We start from the raw sequence: 15,461 nt of genomic DNA, 5'->3' as shown, positions 1-15,461 counted from the left end.
GCTTAATATGATGTATCAGATATTAAACTGACATCAGGGTCCGTAGCACCTTAAGGCCGAGGGCTGGAAAACCCCACCTAATCGATTCAGCTCCACCCCACTCCATAGCCAAGCCTGTGAATGATCGTTGTAGAGCACGCACAGACAAAGAAACCTGAAGAGAAGTTTAAAAAAAAAAAAAAGAAAATAGGCGGGAAAACATATCAAAGAATCAAAATACCCCTTAACTTACTTTAAAAAAAAAGTTAACAAAATGATGTAAATACTTACATTTTAAAAGTTTTACAATAGTTAAAGCTTACAGCACCTGGCATTCCCACGTAGTCTCCCATCCAAGTACTAACCAGGCCCAAGCCTTCTTAGCTTCTGAGATCAGACAGGATTGGGCAGTCTTCAGCTGGTTTGTCCGTACACAAACTCTGCTTAAAAATCTTGAACTTTAAACCAAAGGGGCTTGAACACATATCAAAGAGTGAAAACTCCCGCTTTACTGTCAAATTATGATGGAGAATAGGCAAAAAAAAGCTAACAAACCCATGTAAATACTTTCATTTTAAAAGTTTTTCTTTAGTTAAAGCTTACAGCACCTGGTATTCCCAGGTAGTCTCCGATCCAAGTACTAACCAGTCCCAAGCCTTCTTAGCATCTGAGATCAGACAAGATTGAGCAATCTTCAGCTGGCATGTCCGTAAGCAAACTCTGCTTGAAAATCTTGAACTTTAAACCAACGGGCTTGAACACATATCAAAGAGTGAAAACTCCCGCTTTACTGTCAAATTATCATGGAGAAAAGGCAAAAAGTTGGAGTGGTAAGCTTTTATTTGTAATACAACAAATAAAGTGCACACCTTCTAGAGGCAATGCAATACTGGGTCGATGAATGGAGCGGATGGAGCAGGCCCTATTGCCGACTCCCTGTTCTAAAAATCCGCTTAATATGATGTATCAGATATTAAACTGACATCAGGGTGCGTAGCACCTTAAGGCCGAGGGCTGGAAAACCCCACCTAATCGATTCAGCTCCACCCCACTCCATAGCCAAGCCTGTGAATGATCGTTGTAGAGCACGCACAGACAAAGAAACCTGAAGAGAAGTTTAAAAAAAAAAAGAAAGAAAAAAGGCAGGAAAACATATCAAAGAATGAAAATACCCCTCAACTTACTTTAAAAAAAAAGTTAACAAAGTGATGTAAATACTTACATTTTAAAAGTTTTACAATAGTTAAAGCTTACAGCACCTGGCATTCCCACGTAGTCTCCCATCCAAGTACTAACCAGGCCCAAGCCTTCTTAGCTTCTGAGATCAGACAAGATTGGGAATTCTTCAGCTGGTTTGTCCATACACAAACTCTGCTTGAAAATCTTGAACTTTAAACCAAAGGGGCTTGAACACATATCAAAGAGCGAAAACTCCCGCTTTACTGTCAAATTATGATGGAGAATAGGCAAAAAAAGCTAACAAACCCATGTAAATACTTTCATTTTAAAAGTTTTTCAATAGTTAAAGCTTACAGCACCTGGTATTCCCAGGTAGTCTCCGATCCAAGTACTAACCAGTCCCAAGCCTTCTTAGCTTCTGAGATCAGACAAGATTGAGCAATCTTCAGCTGGCATGTCCGTAAGCAAACTCTGCTTGAAAATCTTAAACTTTAAAACCTAAGGGGCTTGAACACATATTGAAGAGTGAAAACTCCCGCTTAACTGTCAAATTATGATGGAGAAAAGGCAAAAAAAGCTAACAAAGCCATGTAAATACTTTCATTTTAAAGGTTTTTCAATATTTAAAGCTTACAGCACATGGCATTCCCACGTAGTCTCCCATCCAAGTACTAACCAGGCCCAAGCCTTCTTAGCTTCTGAGATCAGACAAGATTGGGCAATCTTCAGCTGGCATGTCCGTACACAAACTCTGCTTGAAAATCTTGAACTTTAAACCAAAGGGGCTTGAACACATATCAAAGAGTGAAAACTCCCGCTTTACTGTCAAATTATGATGGAGAAAAGGCAAAAAAAGCTAACAAAGCCATGTAAATACTTTCATTTTAAAAGTTTTTCAATAGTTAAAGCTTACAGCACCTGGTATTCCCAGGTAGTCTCCCATCCAAGTACAAACCAGGCCCAAGCCTTCTTAGCATCTGAGATCAGACAAGATTGAGCAATCTTCAGCTGGCATGTCCGTAAGCAAACTCTGCTTGAAAATCTTGAACTTTAAGCCAAAGGGGCTTGAACACATATCAAAGAGTGAAAACTCCCGCTTTACTGTCAAATTATCATGGAGAAAAGGCAAAAAGTTGGAGTGGTAAGCTTTTATTTGTAATACAACAAATAAAGTGCACACCTTCTAGAGGCAATGCAATACTGGGTTGATGAATGGAGCGGATGGAGCATGCCCTATTGCCGACTCCCTGTTCTAAAAATCCGCTTAATATGATGTATCAGATATTAAACTGACATCAGGGTCCGTAGCACCTTAAGGACGAGGGCTGGAAAACCCCACCTAATCGATTCAGCTCCACCCCACTCCATAGCCAAGCCTGTGAATGATCGTTGTAGAGCACGCACAGACAAAGAAACCTGAAGAGTAGTTTAAAAAAAAAAAAAAGAAAAAAGGCGGGAAAACATATCAAAGAATCAAAATACCCCTTAACTTATTTTTAAAAAAAAGTTAACAAAAGTGATGTAAATACTTACATTTTAAAAGTTTTACAATAGTTAAAGCTTACAGCACCTGGTATTCCCAGGTAGTCTCCCATCCAAGTACTAACCAGGCCCAAGCCTTCTTAGCTTCTGAGATCAGACAGGATTGGGCAGTCTTCAGCTGGTTTGTCCGTACACAAACTCTGCTTAAAAATCTTGAACTTTAAGCCAAAGGGGCTTGAACACATATCAAAGAGTGAAAACTCCCGCTTTACTGTCAAATTATGATGGAGAAAAGGCAAAAAAAGCTAACAAAGCCATGTAAATACTTTCATTTTAAAAGTTTTTCAATATTTAAAGCTTACAGCACATGGCATTCCCACGTAGTCTCCCATCCAAGTACTAACCAGGCCCAAGCCTTCTTAGCTTCTGAGATCAGACAAGATTGGGCAATCTTCAGCTGGCATGTCCGTACACAAACTCTGCTTGAAAATCTTGAACTTTAAACCAAAGGGGCTTGAACACATATCAAAGAGTGAAAACTCCCGCTTTACTGTCAAATTATGATGGAGAAAAGGCAAAAAAAGCTAACAAAGCCATGTAAATACTTTCATTTTAAAAGTTTTTCAATAGTTAAAGCTTACAGCACCTGGTATTCCCAGGTAGTCTCCCATCCAAGTACTAACCAGGCCCAAGCCTTCTTAGCATCTGAGATCAGACAAGATTGAGCAATCTTCAGCTGGCATGTCCGTACAGCAAACTCTGCTTGAAAATCTTGAACTTTAAACCAACGGGCTTGAACACATATCAAAGAGTGAAAACTCCCGCTTTACTGTCAAATTATGATGGAGAAAAGGCAAAAAAAGCTAACAAAGCCATGTAAATACTTTCATTTTAAAAGTTTTTCAATAGTTAAAGCTTACAGCACTTGGTATTCCCAGGTAGTCTCCCATCCAAGTACTAACCAGGCCCAAGACTTCTTAGCTTCTGAGATCAGACAGGATTGGGCAGTCTTCAGCTGGTTTGTCCGTACACAAACTCTGCTTGAAAATCTTGAACTTTAAGCCAAAGGGGCTTGAACACATATCAAAGAGTGAAAACTCCCGCTTTACTGTCAAATTATGATGGAGAAAAGGCAAAAAAAGCTAACAAAGCCCTGTAAATACTTTCATTTTAAAAGTTTTTCAATATTTAAAGCTTACAGCACATGGCATACCCACGTAGTCTCCCATCCAAGTACTAATCAGGCCCAAGCCTTCTTAGCCTCTGAGATCAGACGAGATTGGGCAATCTTCAGCTGGCATGTCCGTACACAAACTCTGCTTGAAAATCTTGAACTTTAAACCAAAGGGGCTTGAACACATATCAAAGAGTGAAAACTCCCGCTTTACTGTCAAATTATGATGGAGAAAAGGCAAAAAAAGCTAACAAAGCCATGTAAATACTTTCATTTTAAAAGTTTTTCAATAGTTAAAGCTTACAGCACCTGGTATTCGCAGGTAGTCTCCCATCCAAGTACTAACCAGGCCCAAGCCTTCTTAGCATCTGAGATCAGACAAGATTGAGCAATCTTCAGCTGGCATGTCCGTAAGCAAACTCTGCTTGAAAATCTTGAACTTTACACCAACGGGCTTGAACACATATCAAAGAGTGAAAACTCCCGCTTTACTGTCAAATTATGATGGAGAAAAGGCAAAAAAAGCTAACAAAGCAATGTAAATACTTTCATTTTAAAAGTTTTTCAATAGTTAAAGCTTACAGCACCTGGTATTCCCAGGTAGTCTCCCATCCAAGTACTAACCAGGCCCAAGCCTTCTTAGCTTCTGAGATCAGACATGATTGGGCATTCTTCAGCTGGTTTGTCCGTACACAATCTCTGCTTGAAAATCTTGAACTTTAAGCCAAAGGGGCTTGAACACATATCAAAGAGTGAAAGCTCCCGCTTTACTGTCAAATTATGATGGAGAAAAGGCAAAAAAAAGCTAACAAAGCCATGTAAATACTTTCATTTTAAAAGTTTTTCAATAGTTAAAGCTTACAGCACATGGCATTCCCTCGTAGTCTCCCATCCAAGTACTAACCAGGCCCAAGCCTTCTTAGCTTCTGAGATCAGACAGGATTGGGCAGTCTTCAGCTGGTTTGTCCGTAAACAAACTCTGCTTGAAAATCTTGAACTTTAAGCCAAAGGGGCTTGAACACATATCAAAGAGTGAAAACTCCCGCTTTACTGTCAAATTATCATGGAGAAAAGGCAAAAAGTTGGAGTGGTAAGCTTTTATTTGTAATACAACAAATAAAGTGCACACCTTCTAGAGGCAATGCAATACTGGGTCGATGAATGGAGCGGATGGAGCATGCCCTATTGCCGACTCCCTGTTCTAAAAATCCGCTTAATATGATGTATCAGATATTAAACTGACATCAGGGTCCGTAGCACCTTAAGGCCGAGGGCTGGAAATCCCCACCTAATCGATTCAGCTCCACCCCACTCCATAGCCAAGCCTGTGAATGATCGTTGTAGAGGACGCACAGACAAAGAAACCTGAAGAGAAGATTAAAAAAAAAAAAAAGAAAAAAGGCGGGAAAACATATCAAAGAATTAAAATACCCCTTAATTTACTTTAAAAAAAAAGTTAACAAAATGATGTAAATACTTACATTTTAAAAGTTTTACAATAGTTAAAGCTTACAGCACCTGGCATTCCCACGTAGTCTCCCATCCAAGTACTAACCAGGCCCAAGCCTTCTTAGCTTCTGAGATCAGACAAGATTGGGCATTCTTCAGCTGGTTTGTCCATACACAAACTCTGCTTGAAAATCTTGAACTTTAAACCAAAGGGGCTTGAACACATATCAAAGAGTGAAAACTCCCGCTTTACTGTCAAATTATGATGGAGAATAGGCAAAAAAAGCTAACAAACCCATGTAAATACTTTCATTTTAAAAGTTTTTCAATAGTTAAAGCTTACAGCACCTGGTATTCCCAGGTAGTCTCCGATCCAAGTACTAACCAGTCCCAAGCTTTCTTAGCTTCTGAGATCAGACAAGATTGATCAATCTTCAGCTGGCATGTCCGTAAGCAAACTCTGCTTGAAAATCTTGAACTTTAAACCAAAGGGGCTTGAACACATATCAAAGAGTGAAAACTCCCGCTTTACTGTCAAATTATCATGGAGAAAAGGCAAAAAGTTGGAGTGGTAAGCTTTTATTTGTAATACAACAAATAAAGTGCACACCTTCTAGAGGCAATGCAATACTGGGTCGATGAATGGAGCGGATGGAGCAGGCCCTATTGCCGACTCCCTGTTCTAAAAATCCGCTTAATATGATGTATCAGATATTAAACTGACATCAGGGTGCGTAGCACCTTAAGGCCGAGGGCTGGAAAACCCCACCTAATCGATTCAGCTCCACCCCACTCCATAGCCAAGCCTGTGAATGATCTTTGTAGAGCACGCACAGACAAAGAAACCTGAAGAGAAGTTTAAAAAAAAAAAAAAGAAAAAAGGCGGGAAAACATATCAAAGAATGAAAATACCCCTTAACTTACCTTAAAAAAAAAGTCAACAAAGTGATGTAAATACTTACATTTTAAAAGTTTTTCAATAGTTAAAGCTTACAGCACCTGGCATTCCCACGTGGTCTCCCATCCAAGTACTAACCAGGCCAGAGCCTTCTTAGCTTCTGAGATCAGACAAGATTGGGCATTCTTCAGCTGGTTTGTCCATACACAAACTCTGCTTGAAAATCTTGAACTTTAAACCAAAGGGGCTTGAACACATATCAAAGAGTGAAAACTCCCGCTTTACTGTCAAATTATGATGGAGAATAGGCAAAAAAAGCTAACAAACCCATGTAAATACTTTCATTTTAAAAGTTTTTCAATAGTTAAAGCTTACAGCACCTGGTATTCCCAGGTAGTCTCCGATCCAAGTACTAACCAGTCCCAAGCCTTCTTAGCTTCTGAGATCAGACAAGATTGAGCAATCTTCAGCTGGCATGTCCGTAAGCAAACTCTGCTTGAAAATCTTGAACTTTAAACCAAAGGGGCTTGAACACATATCAAAGAGTGAAAACTCCCGCTTTACTGTCAAATTATGATGGAGAAAAGGCAAAAAAAGCTAACAAAGCCATGTAAATACTTTCATTTTAAAAGTTTTTCAATAGTTAAAGCTTACAGCACCTGGTATTCCCAGGTAGTCTCCCATCCAAGTACTAGCCAGGCCCAAGCCTTCTTAGCATCTGAGATCAGACAAGATTGAGCAATCTTCAGCTGGCATGTCCGTAAGCAAACTCTGCTTGAAAATCTTGAACTTTACACCAACGGGCTTGAACACATATCAAAGAGTGAAAACTCCCGCTTTAATGTCAAATTATGATGGAGAAAAGGCAAAAAAAGCTAACAAAGCAATGTAAATACTTTCATTTTAAAAGTTTTTCAATAGTTAAAGCTTACAGCACCTGGTATTCCCAGGTAGTCTCCCATCCAAGTACTAACCAGGCCCAAGCCTTCTTAGCTTCTGAGATCAGACATGATTGGGCATTCTTCAGCTGGTTTGTCCGTACACAATCTCTGCTTGAAAATCTTGAACTTTAAGCCAAAGGGGCTTGAACACATATCAAAGAGTGAAAACTCCCGCTTTACTGTCAAATTATGATGGAGAAAAGGCAAAAAAAGCTAACAAAGCCATGTAAATACTTTCATTTTAAAAGTTTTTCAATAGTTAAAGCTTACAGCACATGGCATTGCCTCGTAGTCTCCCATCCAAGTACTAACCAGGCCCAAGCCTTCTTAGCTTCTGAGATCAGACAGGATTGGGCAGTCTTCAGCTGGTTTGTCCGTACACAAACTCTGCTTGAAAATCTTGAACTTTAAGCCAAAGGGGCTTGAACACATATGAAAGAGTGAAAACTCCCTCTTTACTGTCAAATTATCATGGAGAAAAGGCAAAAAGTTGGAGTGGTAAGCTTTTATTTGTAATACAACAAATAAAGTGCACACCTTCTAGAGGCAATGCAATACTGGGTCGATGAATGGAGCGGATGGAGCAGGCCCTATTGCCGACTCCCTGTTCTAAAAATCCGCTTAATATGATGTATCATATATTAAACTGACATCAGGGTGCGTAGCACCTTAAGGCCGAGGGCTGGAAAACCCCACCTAATCGATTCAGCTCCACCCCACTCCATAGCCAAGCCTGTGAATGATCGTTGTAGAGCACGCACAGACAAAGAAACCTGAAGAGAAGTTTAAAAAAAAAAAAAAAGAAAAAAGGCGGGAAAACATATCAAAGAATGAAAATACCCCTTAACTTACCTTAAAAAAAAAGTCAACAAAGTGATGTAAATACTTACATTTTAAAAGTTTTTCAATAGTTAAAGCTTACAGCACCTGGCATTCCCACGTGGTCTCCCATCCAAGTACTAACCAGGCCAGAGCCTTCTTAGCTTCTGAGATCAGACAAGATTGGGCATTCTTCAGCTGGTTTGTCCATACACAAACTCTGCTTGAAAATCTTGAACTTTAAACCAAAGGGGCTTGAACACATATCAAAGAGTGAAAACTCCTGCTTTACTGTCAAATTATGATGGAGAATAGGCAAAAAAAGCTAACAAACCCATGTAAATACTTTCATTTTAAAAGTTTTTCAATAGTTAAAGCTTACAGCACATGGTATTCCCAGGTAGTCTCCGATCCAAGTACTAACCAGTCCCAAGCCTTCTTAGCTTCTGAGATCAGACAAGATTGAGCAATCTTCAGCTGGCATGTCCGTAAGCAAACTCTGCTTGAAAATCTTGAACTTTAAAACCAAAGGGGCTTGAACACATATCAAAGAGTGAAAACTCCCGCTTTACTGTCAAATTATGATGGAGAAAAGGCAAAAAAAGCTAACAAAGCCATGTAAATACTTTCATTTTAAAGGTTTTTCAATATTTAAAGCTTACAGCACGTGGCATTCCCACGTAGTCTCCCATCCAAGTACTAACCAGGCCCAAGCCTTCTGAGCTTCTGAGATCAGACAAGATTGGGCAATCTTCAGCTGGCATGTACGTACACAAACTCTGCTTGAAAATCTTGAACTTTAAACCAAAGGGGCTTGAACACATATCAAAGAGTGAAAACTCCCGCTTTACTGTCAAATTATGATGGAGAAAAGGCAAAAAAAGCTAACAAAGCCATGTAAATACTTTCATTTTAAAAGTTTTTCAATAGTTAAAGCTTACAGCACCTGGTATTCCCAGGTAGTCTCCCATCCAAGTACTAACCAGGCCCAAGCCTTCTTAGCATCTGAGATCAGACAAGATTGAGCAATCTTCAGCTGGCCGGTCCGTAAGCAAACTGTGCTTGAAAATCTTGAACTTTAAACCAACGGGCTTGAACACATATCAAAGAGTGAAAACTCCTGCTTCACTGTCAAATTATGATGGAGAAAGGGCAAAAAAAGCTAACAAAGCCATGTAAATACTTTCATTTTAAAAGTTTTTCAATAGTTAAAGCTTACAGCACCTGGTATTCCCAGGTTGTCTCCCATCCAAGTACTAACCAGTTCCAAGCCTTCTTAGCTTCTGAGATCAGACAAGATTGAGCAATCTTCAGCTGGCATGTCCGTAAGCAAACTCTGCTTGAAAATCTTGAACTTTACACCAACGGGCTTGAACACATATCAAAGAGTGAAAACTCCCACTTTAATGTCAAATTATGATGGAGAAAAGGCAAAAAAAGCTAACAAAGCAATGTAAATACTTTCATTTTAAAAGTTTTTCAATAGTTAAAGCTTACAGCACCTGGTATTCCCAGGTAGTCTCCCATCCAACTACTAACCAGGCCCAAGCCTTCTTAGCTTCTGAGATCAGACATGATTGAGCAATCTTCAGCTGTCATGTCCGTAAGCAAATTCTGCTTGAAAATCTTGAACTTTACACCAACGGGCTTGAACACATATCAAAGAGTGAAAACTCCCGCTTTAATGTCAAATTATGATGGAGAAAAGGCAAAAAAAGCTAACAAAGCCATGTAAATACTTTCATTTTAAAAGTTTTTCAATAGTTAAAGCTTACAGCACCTGGTATTCCCAGGTAGTCTCCCATCCAACTACTAACCAGGCCCAAGCCTTCTTAGCTTCTGAGATCAGACATGATTGGGCATTCTTCAGCTGGTTTGTCCGTACACAATCTCTGCTTGAAAATCTTGAACTTTAAGCCAAAGGGGCTTGAACACATATCAAAGAGTGAAAACTCCCGCTTTACTGTCAAATTATGATGGAGAAAAGGCAAAAAAAGCTAACAAAGCCATGTAAATACTTTCATTTTAAAAGTTTTTCAATAGTTAAAGCTTACAGCACATGGCATTGCCTCGTAGTCTCCCATCCAAGTACTAACCAGGCCCAAGCCTTCTTAGCTTCTGAGATCAGACAGGATTGGGCAGTCTTCAGCTGGTTTGTCCGTACACAAACTCTGCTTGAAAATCTTGAACTTTAAGCCAAAGGGGCTTGAACACATATCAAAGAGTGAAAACTCCCGCTTTACTGTCAAATTATCATGGAGAAAAGGCAAAAAGTTGGAGTGGTAAGCTTTTATTTGCAATACAACAAATAAAGTGCACACCTTCTAGAGGCACTGCAATACTGGGTCGATGAATGGAGCGGATGGAGCAGGCCCTATTGCCGTCTCCCTGTTCTAAAAATCCGCTTAATATGATGTATCAGATATTAAACTGACATCAGGGTCCGTAGCACCTTAAGGCCGAGGACTGGAAAACCCCACCTAATCGATTCAGCTCCACCCCACTCCATAGCCAAGCCTGTGAATGATCGTTGTAGAGCACGCACAGACAAAGAAACCTGAAGAGAAGTTTAAAAAAAAAAAGAAAAAGAAAAAAGGCGGGAAAACATATCAAAGAATGAAAATACCCCTTAACTTACTTTAAAAAAAAAGTTAACAAAGTGATGTAAATACTTACATTTTAAAAGTTTTACAATAGTTAAAGCTTACAGCACCTGGCATTCCCACGTAGTCTCCCATCCAAGTACTAACCAGGCCCAAGCCTTCTTAGCATCTGAGATCAGACAAGATTGAGCAATCTTCAGCTGGCATGTCCATAAGCAAACCCTGCTTGAAAATCTTGAACTTTAAACCAACGGGCTTGAACACATATCAAAGAGTGAAAACTCCCGCTTTACTGTCAAATTATCATGGAGAAAAGGCAAAAAGTTGGAGTGGTAAGCTTTTAATTGCAATACAACAAATAAAGTGGACACCTCCTAGAGGCAATGCAATACTGGGTCGATGAATGGAGCGGATGGAGCAGGCCCTATTGCCGACTCCCTGTTCTAAAAATCCCCTTAATATGATGTATCAGATATTAAACTGACATCAGGGTCCGTAGCACCTTAAGGCCGAGGGCTGGAAAACCCCACCTAATCGATTCAGCTCCACCCCACTCCATAGCCAAGCCTGTGAATGATCGTTGTAGAGCAAGCACAGACAACGAAACCTGAAGAGAAGTTTAAAAAAAAAAAAAAAAAAAAAGGCGGGAAAACATATCAAAGAATGAAAATACCCCTTAACTTACTTAAAAAAAAACTAACAAAGCCATGTAAATACTTCATTTTAAAAGTTTTTCAATAGTTAAAGCTTACAGCACCTGGTATTCCCAGGTAGTCTCCCATCCAAGTACTAACCAGGCCCAAGCCTTCTTAGCTTCTGAGATCAGACAAGATTGGGCATTCTTCAGTTGGTTTGTCCATACACAAACTCTGCTTGAAAATCTTGAACTTTAAACCAAAGGGGCTTGAACACATATCAAAGAGTGAAAACTCCCGCTTTACTGTCAAATTATGATGGAGAATAGGCAAAAAAAAGCTAACAAAGCCATGTAAATACTTTCATTTTAAAAGTATTTCAATATTTAAAGCTTACAGCGCATGGCATTCCCACGTAGTCTCCCATCCAAGTACTAACCAGGCCCAAGCCTTCTTAGCTTCTGAGATCAGACAAGATTGGGCAATCTTCAGCTGGCATGTCCGTACACAAACTCTGCTTGAAAATCTTGAACTTTAAACCAAAGGGGCTTGAACACATATCAAAGAGTGAAAACTCCCGCTTTACTGTCAAATTATGATGGAGAAAAGGCAAAAAAAGCTAACAAAGCCATGTAAATACTTTTATTTTAAAAAGTTTTTCAATAGTTAACGCTTACAGCACCTGGTATTCCCAGGTAGTCTCCCATCCAAGTACTAACCAGGCCCAAGCCTTCTTAGCTTCTGAGATCAGACAAGATTGGGCATTCTTCAGCTGGTTTGTCCGTACACAAACTCTGCTTGAAAATCTTGAACTTTAAGCCAAAGGGGCTTGAACACATATCAAAAAGTGAAAACTCCCGCTTTACTGTCAAATTATCATGGAGAAAAGGCAAAAAGTTGGAGTGGTAAGCTTTTATTTTTAATACAACAAATAAAGTGCACACCTTCTAGAGGCAATGCAATACTGGGTCGATGAATGGAGCGGATTGAGCAGGCCCTATTGTTGACTCCCTGTTCTAAAAATCCGCTTAATATGATGTATCAGATATTAAACTGACATCAGGGTCCGTAGCACCTTAAGGCCGAGGGCTGGAAAACCCCACCTAATTGATTCAGCTCCACCCCACTCCATAGCCAAGCCTGTGAATGATCGTTGTAGAGCACGCACAGACAACGAAACCTGAAGAGAAGTTTAAAAAAAAAAAAAAAAAAAAAAAGGCGGGAAAACATATCAAAGAATGAAAATACCCCTTAACTTACTTAAAAAAAAAAATAACAAAGCCATGTAAATACTTTCATTTTAAAAGTTTTTCAATAGTTAAAGCTTACAGCACCTGGTATTCCCAGGTAGTCTCCCATCCAAGTACTAACCAGGCCCAAGCCTTCTTAGCATCTGAGATCAGACAAGATTGAGCAATCTTCAGCTGGCATGTCCATAAGCAAACCCTGCTTGAAAATCTTGAACTTTAAACCAACGGGCTTGAACACATATCAAAGAGTGAAAACTCCCGCTTTACTGTCAAATTATCATGGAGAAAAGGCAAAAAGTTGGAGTGGTAAGCTTTTAATTGCAATACAACAAATAAAGTGGACACCTCCTAGAGGCAATGCAATACTGGGTCGATGAATGGAGCGGATGGAGCAGGCCCTATTGCCGACTCCCTGTTCTAAAAATCCGCTTAATATGATGTATCAGATATTAAACTGACATCAGGGTCCGTAGCACCTTAAGGCCGAGGGCTGGAAAACCCCACCTAATCGATTCAGCTCCACCCCACTCCATAGCCAAGCCTGTGAATGATCGTTGTAGAGCACGCACAGACAACGAAACCTGAAGAGAAGTTTAAAAAAAAAAAAAAAAAAAAAAGGCGGGAAAACATATCAAAGAATGAAAATACCCCTTAACTTACTTAAAAAAAAACTAACAAAGCCATGTAAATACTTTCATTTTAAAAGTTTTTCAATAGTTAAAGCTTACAGCACCTGGTATTCCCAGGTAGTCTCCCATCCAAGTACTAACCAGGCCCAAGCCTTCTTAGCATCTGAGATCAGACAAGATTGAGCAATCTTCAGCTCGCATGTCCGTAAGCAAAGTCTGCTTGAAAATCTTGAACTTTAAACCAACGGGCTTGAACACATATCAAAGAGTGAAAACTCCCGCTTTACTGTCAAATTATCATGGAGAAAAGGCAAAAAGTTGGAGTGGTAAGCTTTTATTTTTAATACAACAAATAAAGTGCACACCTTCTAGAGGCAATGCAATACTGGGTCGATGAATGGAGAGGATGGAGCAGGCCCTATTGCCGACTCCCTGTTCTAAAAATCCGCTTAATATGATGTATCAGATATTAAACTGACATCAGGGTCTGTAGCACCTTAAGGCCGAGGGCTGGAAAACCCCACCTACTCGATTCAGCTCCACCCCACTCAATAGCCAAGCCTGTGAATGATCGTTGTAGAGCACGCACAGACAACGAAACATGAAGAGAAGTTTAAAAAAAAAAGAAAAAAAGAAAAAAGGCGGGAAAACATATCAAAGAATGAAAATACCCCTTAACTTACTTAAAAAATAAGTTAACAAAGTGATGTAAATACTTACATTTTAAAAGTTTTACAATAGTTAAAGCTTACAGCACCTGGCATTCCCACGTAGTCTCCCATCCAAGTACTAACCAGGCCCAAGCCTTCTTAGCTTCTGAGATCAGACAAGATTGGGCATTCTTCAGTTGGTTTGTCCATACACAAACTCTGCTTGAAAATCTTGAACTTTAAACCAAAGGGGCTTGAACACATATCAAAGAGTGAAAACTCCCGCTTTACTGTCAAATTATGATGGAGAATAGGCAAAAAAAGCTAACAAAGCCATGTAAATACTTTCATTTTAAAAGTATTTCAATATTTAAAGCTTACAGCGCATGGCATTCCCACGTAGTCTCCCATCCAAGTACTAACCAGGCCCAAGCCTTCTTAGCTTCTGAGATCAGACAAGATTGGGCAATCTTCAGCTGGCATGTCCGTACACAAACTCTGCTTGAAAATCTTGAACTTTAAACCAAAGGGGCTTGAACACATATCAAAGAGTGAAAACTCCCGCTTTACTGTCAAATTATGATGGAGAAAAGGCAAAAAAAGCTAACAAAGCCATGTAAATACTTTTATTTTAAAAGTTTTTCAATAGTTAACGCTTACAGCACCTGGTATTCCCAGGTAGTCTCCCATCCAAGTACTAACCAGGCCCAAGCCTTCTTAGCATCTGAGATCAGACAAGATTGAGCAATCTTCAGCTGGCATGTCCGTAAGCAAACTCTGCTTGAAAATCTTGAACTTTAAACCAACGGGCTTGAACACATATCAAAGAGTGAAAACTCCCGCTTTACTGTCAAATTATTATGGAGAAAAGGCAAAAAAAGCTAACAAAGCCATGTAAATACTTTCATTTTAAAAGTTTTTCATTAGTTAAAGCTTACAGGCCCTGGTATTCCCAGGTTGTCTCCCATCCAAGTACTAACCAGGCCCAGGCCTTCTTAGCTTCTGAGATCAGACAAGATTGGGCATTCTTCAGCTGGTTTGTCTGTACACAAACTCTGCTTGAAAATCTTGAACTTTAAGCCAAAGGGGCTTGAACACATATCAAAGAGTGAAAACTCCCGCTTTACTGTCAAATTATTATGGAGAAAAGGCAAAAAAGCTAACAAAGCCATGTAAATACTTTCATTTTAAAAGTTTTTCAATAGTTAAAGCTTACAGCACATGGCATTCCCTCGTAGTCTCCCATCCAAGTACTAACCAGGCCCAAGCCTTCTTAGCTTCTGAGATCAGACAGGATTGGGCAGTCTTCAGCTGGTTTGTCCGTACACAAACTCTGCTTGAAAATCGTGAACTTTAAGCCAAAGGGGCATGAACACATATCAAAGAGTGAAAACTCCCGCTTTACTATCAAATTATCATGGAGAAAAGGCAAAAAGTTGGAGTGGTAAGCTTTTATTTGTAATACAACAAATAAAGTGCACACCTTCTAGAGGCAATGCAATACTGGGTCGATGAATGGAGCGGATGGAGCATGCCCTATTGCCGACTCCCTGTTCTAAAAATCCGCTTAATATGATGTATCAGATATTAAACTGACATCAGGGTCCGTAGCACCTTAAGGCCGAGGGCTGGAAAACCGCACCTAATCGATTCAGCTCCACCCCATTCCATAGCCAAGCCTGTGAATGATCGTTGTAGAGCACGCGCAGACAAAGAAACCTGAAGAGAAGTTTAAAAAAAAAAGAAAAAAAGAAAAAAGGCGGGAAAACATAT

At 39.6% G+C, this 15,461-nt stretch overlaps 6 pseudogenes; all 6 read right to left on the bottom strand.

Moving 5' to 3' along the window:
* Positions 1 to 295: 295 nt before the first annotated feature.
* On the bottom strand, positions 296 to 414 carry LOC114774688 (uncharacterized; annotated as a pseudogene).
* Positions 415 to 2,716: 2,302 nt separating this feature from the next.
* Positions 2,717 to 2,835, bottom strand: LOC114774620 (uncharacterized; annotated as a pseudogene).
* A 1,554-nt stretch (positions 2,836 to 4,389) lies between these two features.
* LOC114774624 (uncharacterized) lies at positions 4,390 to 4,508 on the bottom strand (annotated as a pseudogene).
* Positions 4,509 to 6,808: 2,300 nt separating this feature from the next.
* On the bottom strand, positions 6,809 to 6,927 carry LOC114774747 (uncharacterized; annotated as a pseudogene).
* Positions 6,928 to 7,086: 159 nt separating this feature from the next.
* Positions 7,087 to 7,205, bottom strand: LOC114774623 (uncharacterized; annotated as a pseudogene).
* A 4,624-nt stretch (positions 7,206 to 11,829) lies between these two features.
* On the bottom strand, positions 11,830 to 11,948 carry LOC114774625 (uncharacterized; annotated as a pseudogene).
* Between the last annotated feature and the right edge of the window lie 3,513 nt (positions 11,949 to 15,461).

This window comes from Denticeps clupeoides, unplaced genomic scaffold (assembly GCF_900700375.1).
Source record: "Denticeps clupeoides unplaced genomic scaffold, fDenClu1.1, whole genome shotgun sequence".
Classification (NCBI taxonomy): Eukaryota; Metazoa; Chordata; class Actinopteri; order Clupeiformes; family Denticipitidae; genus Denticeps; species Denticeps clupeoides.
The sequence above is the reverse complement of the archived record's forward strand: the minus strand, read 5'-3'. Positions and strand labels throughout refer to the sequence as shown.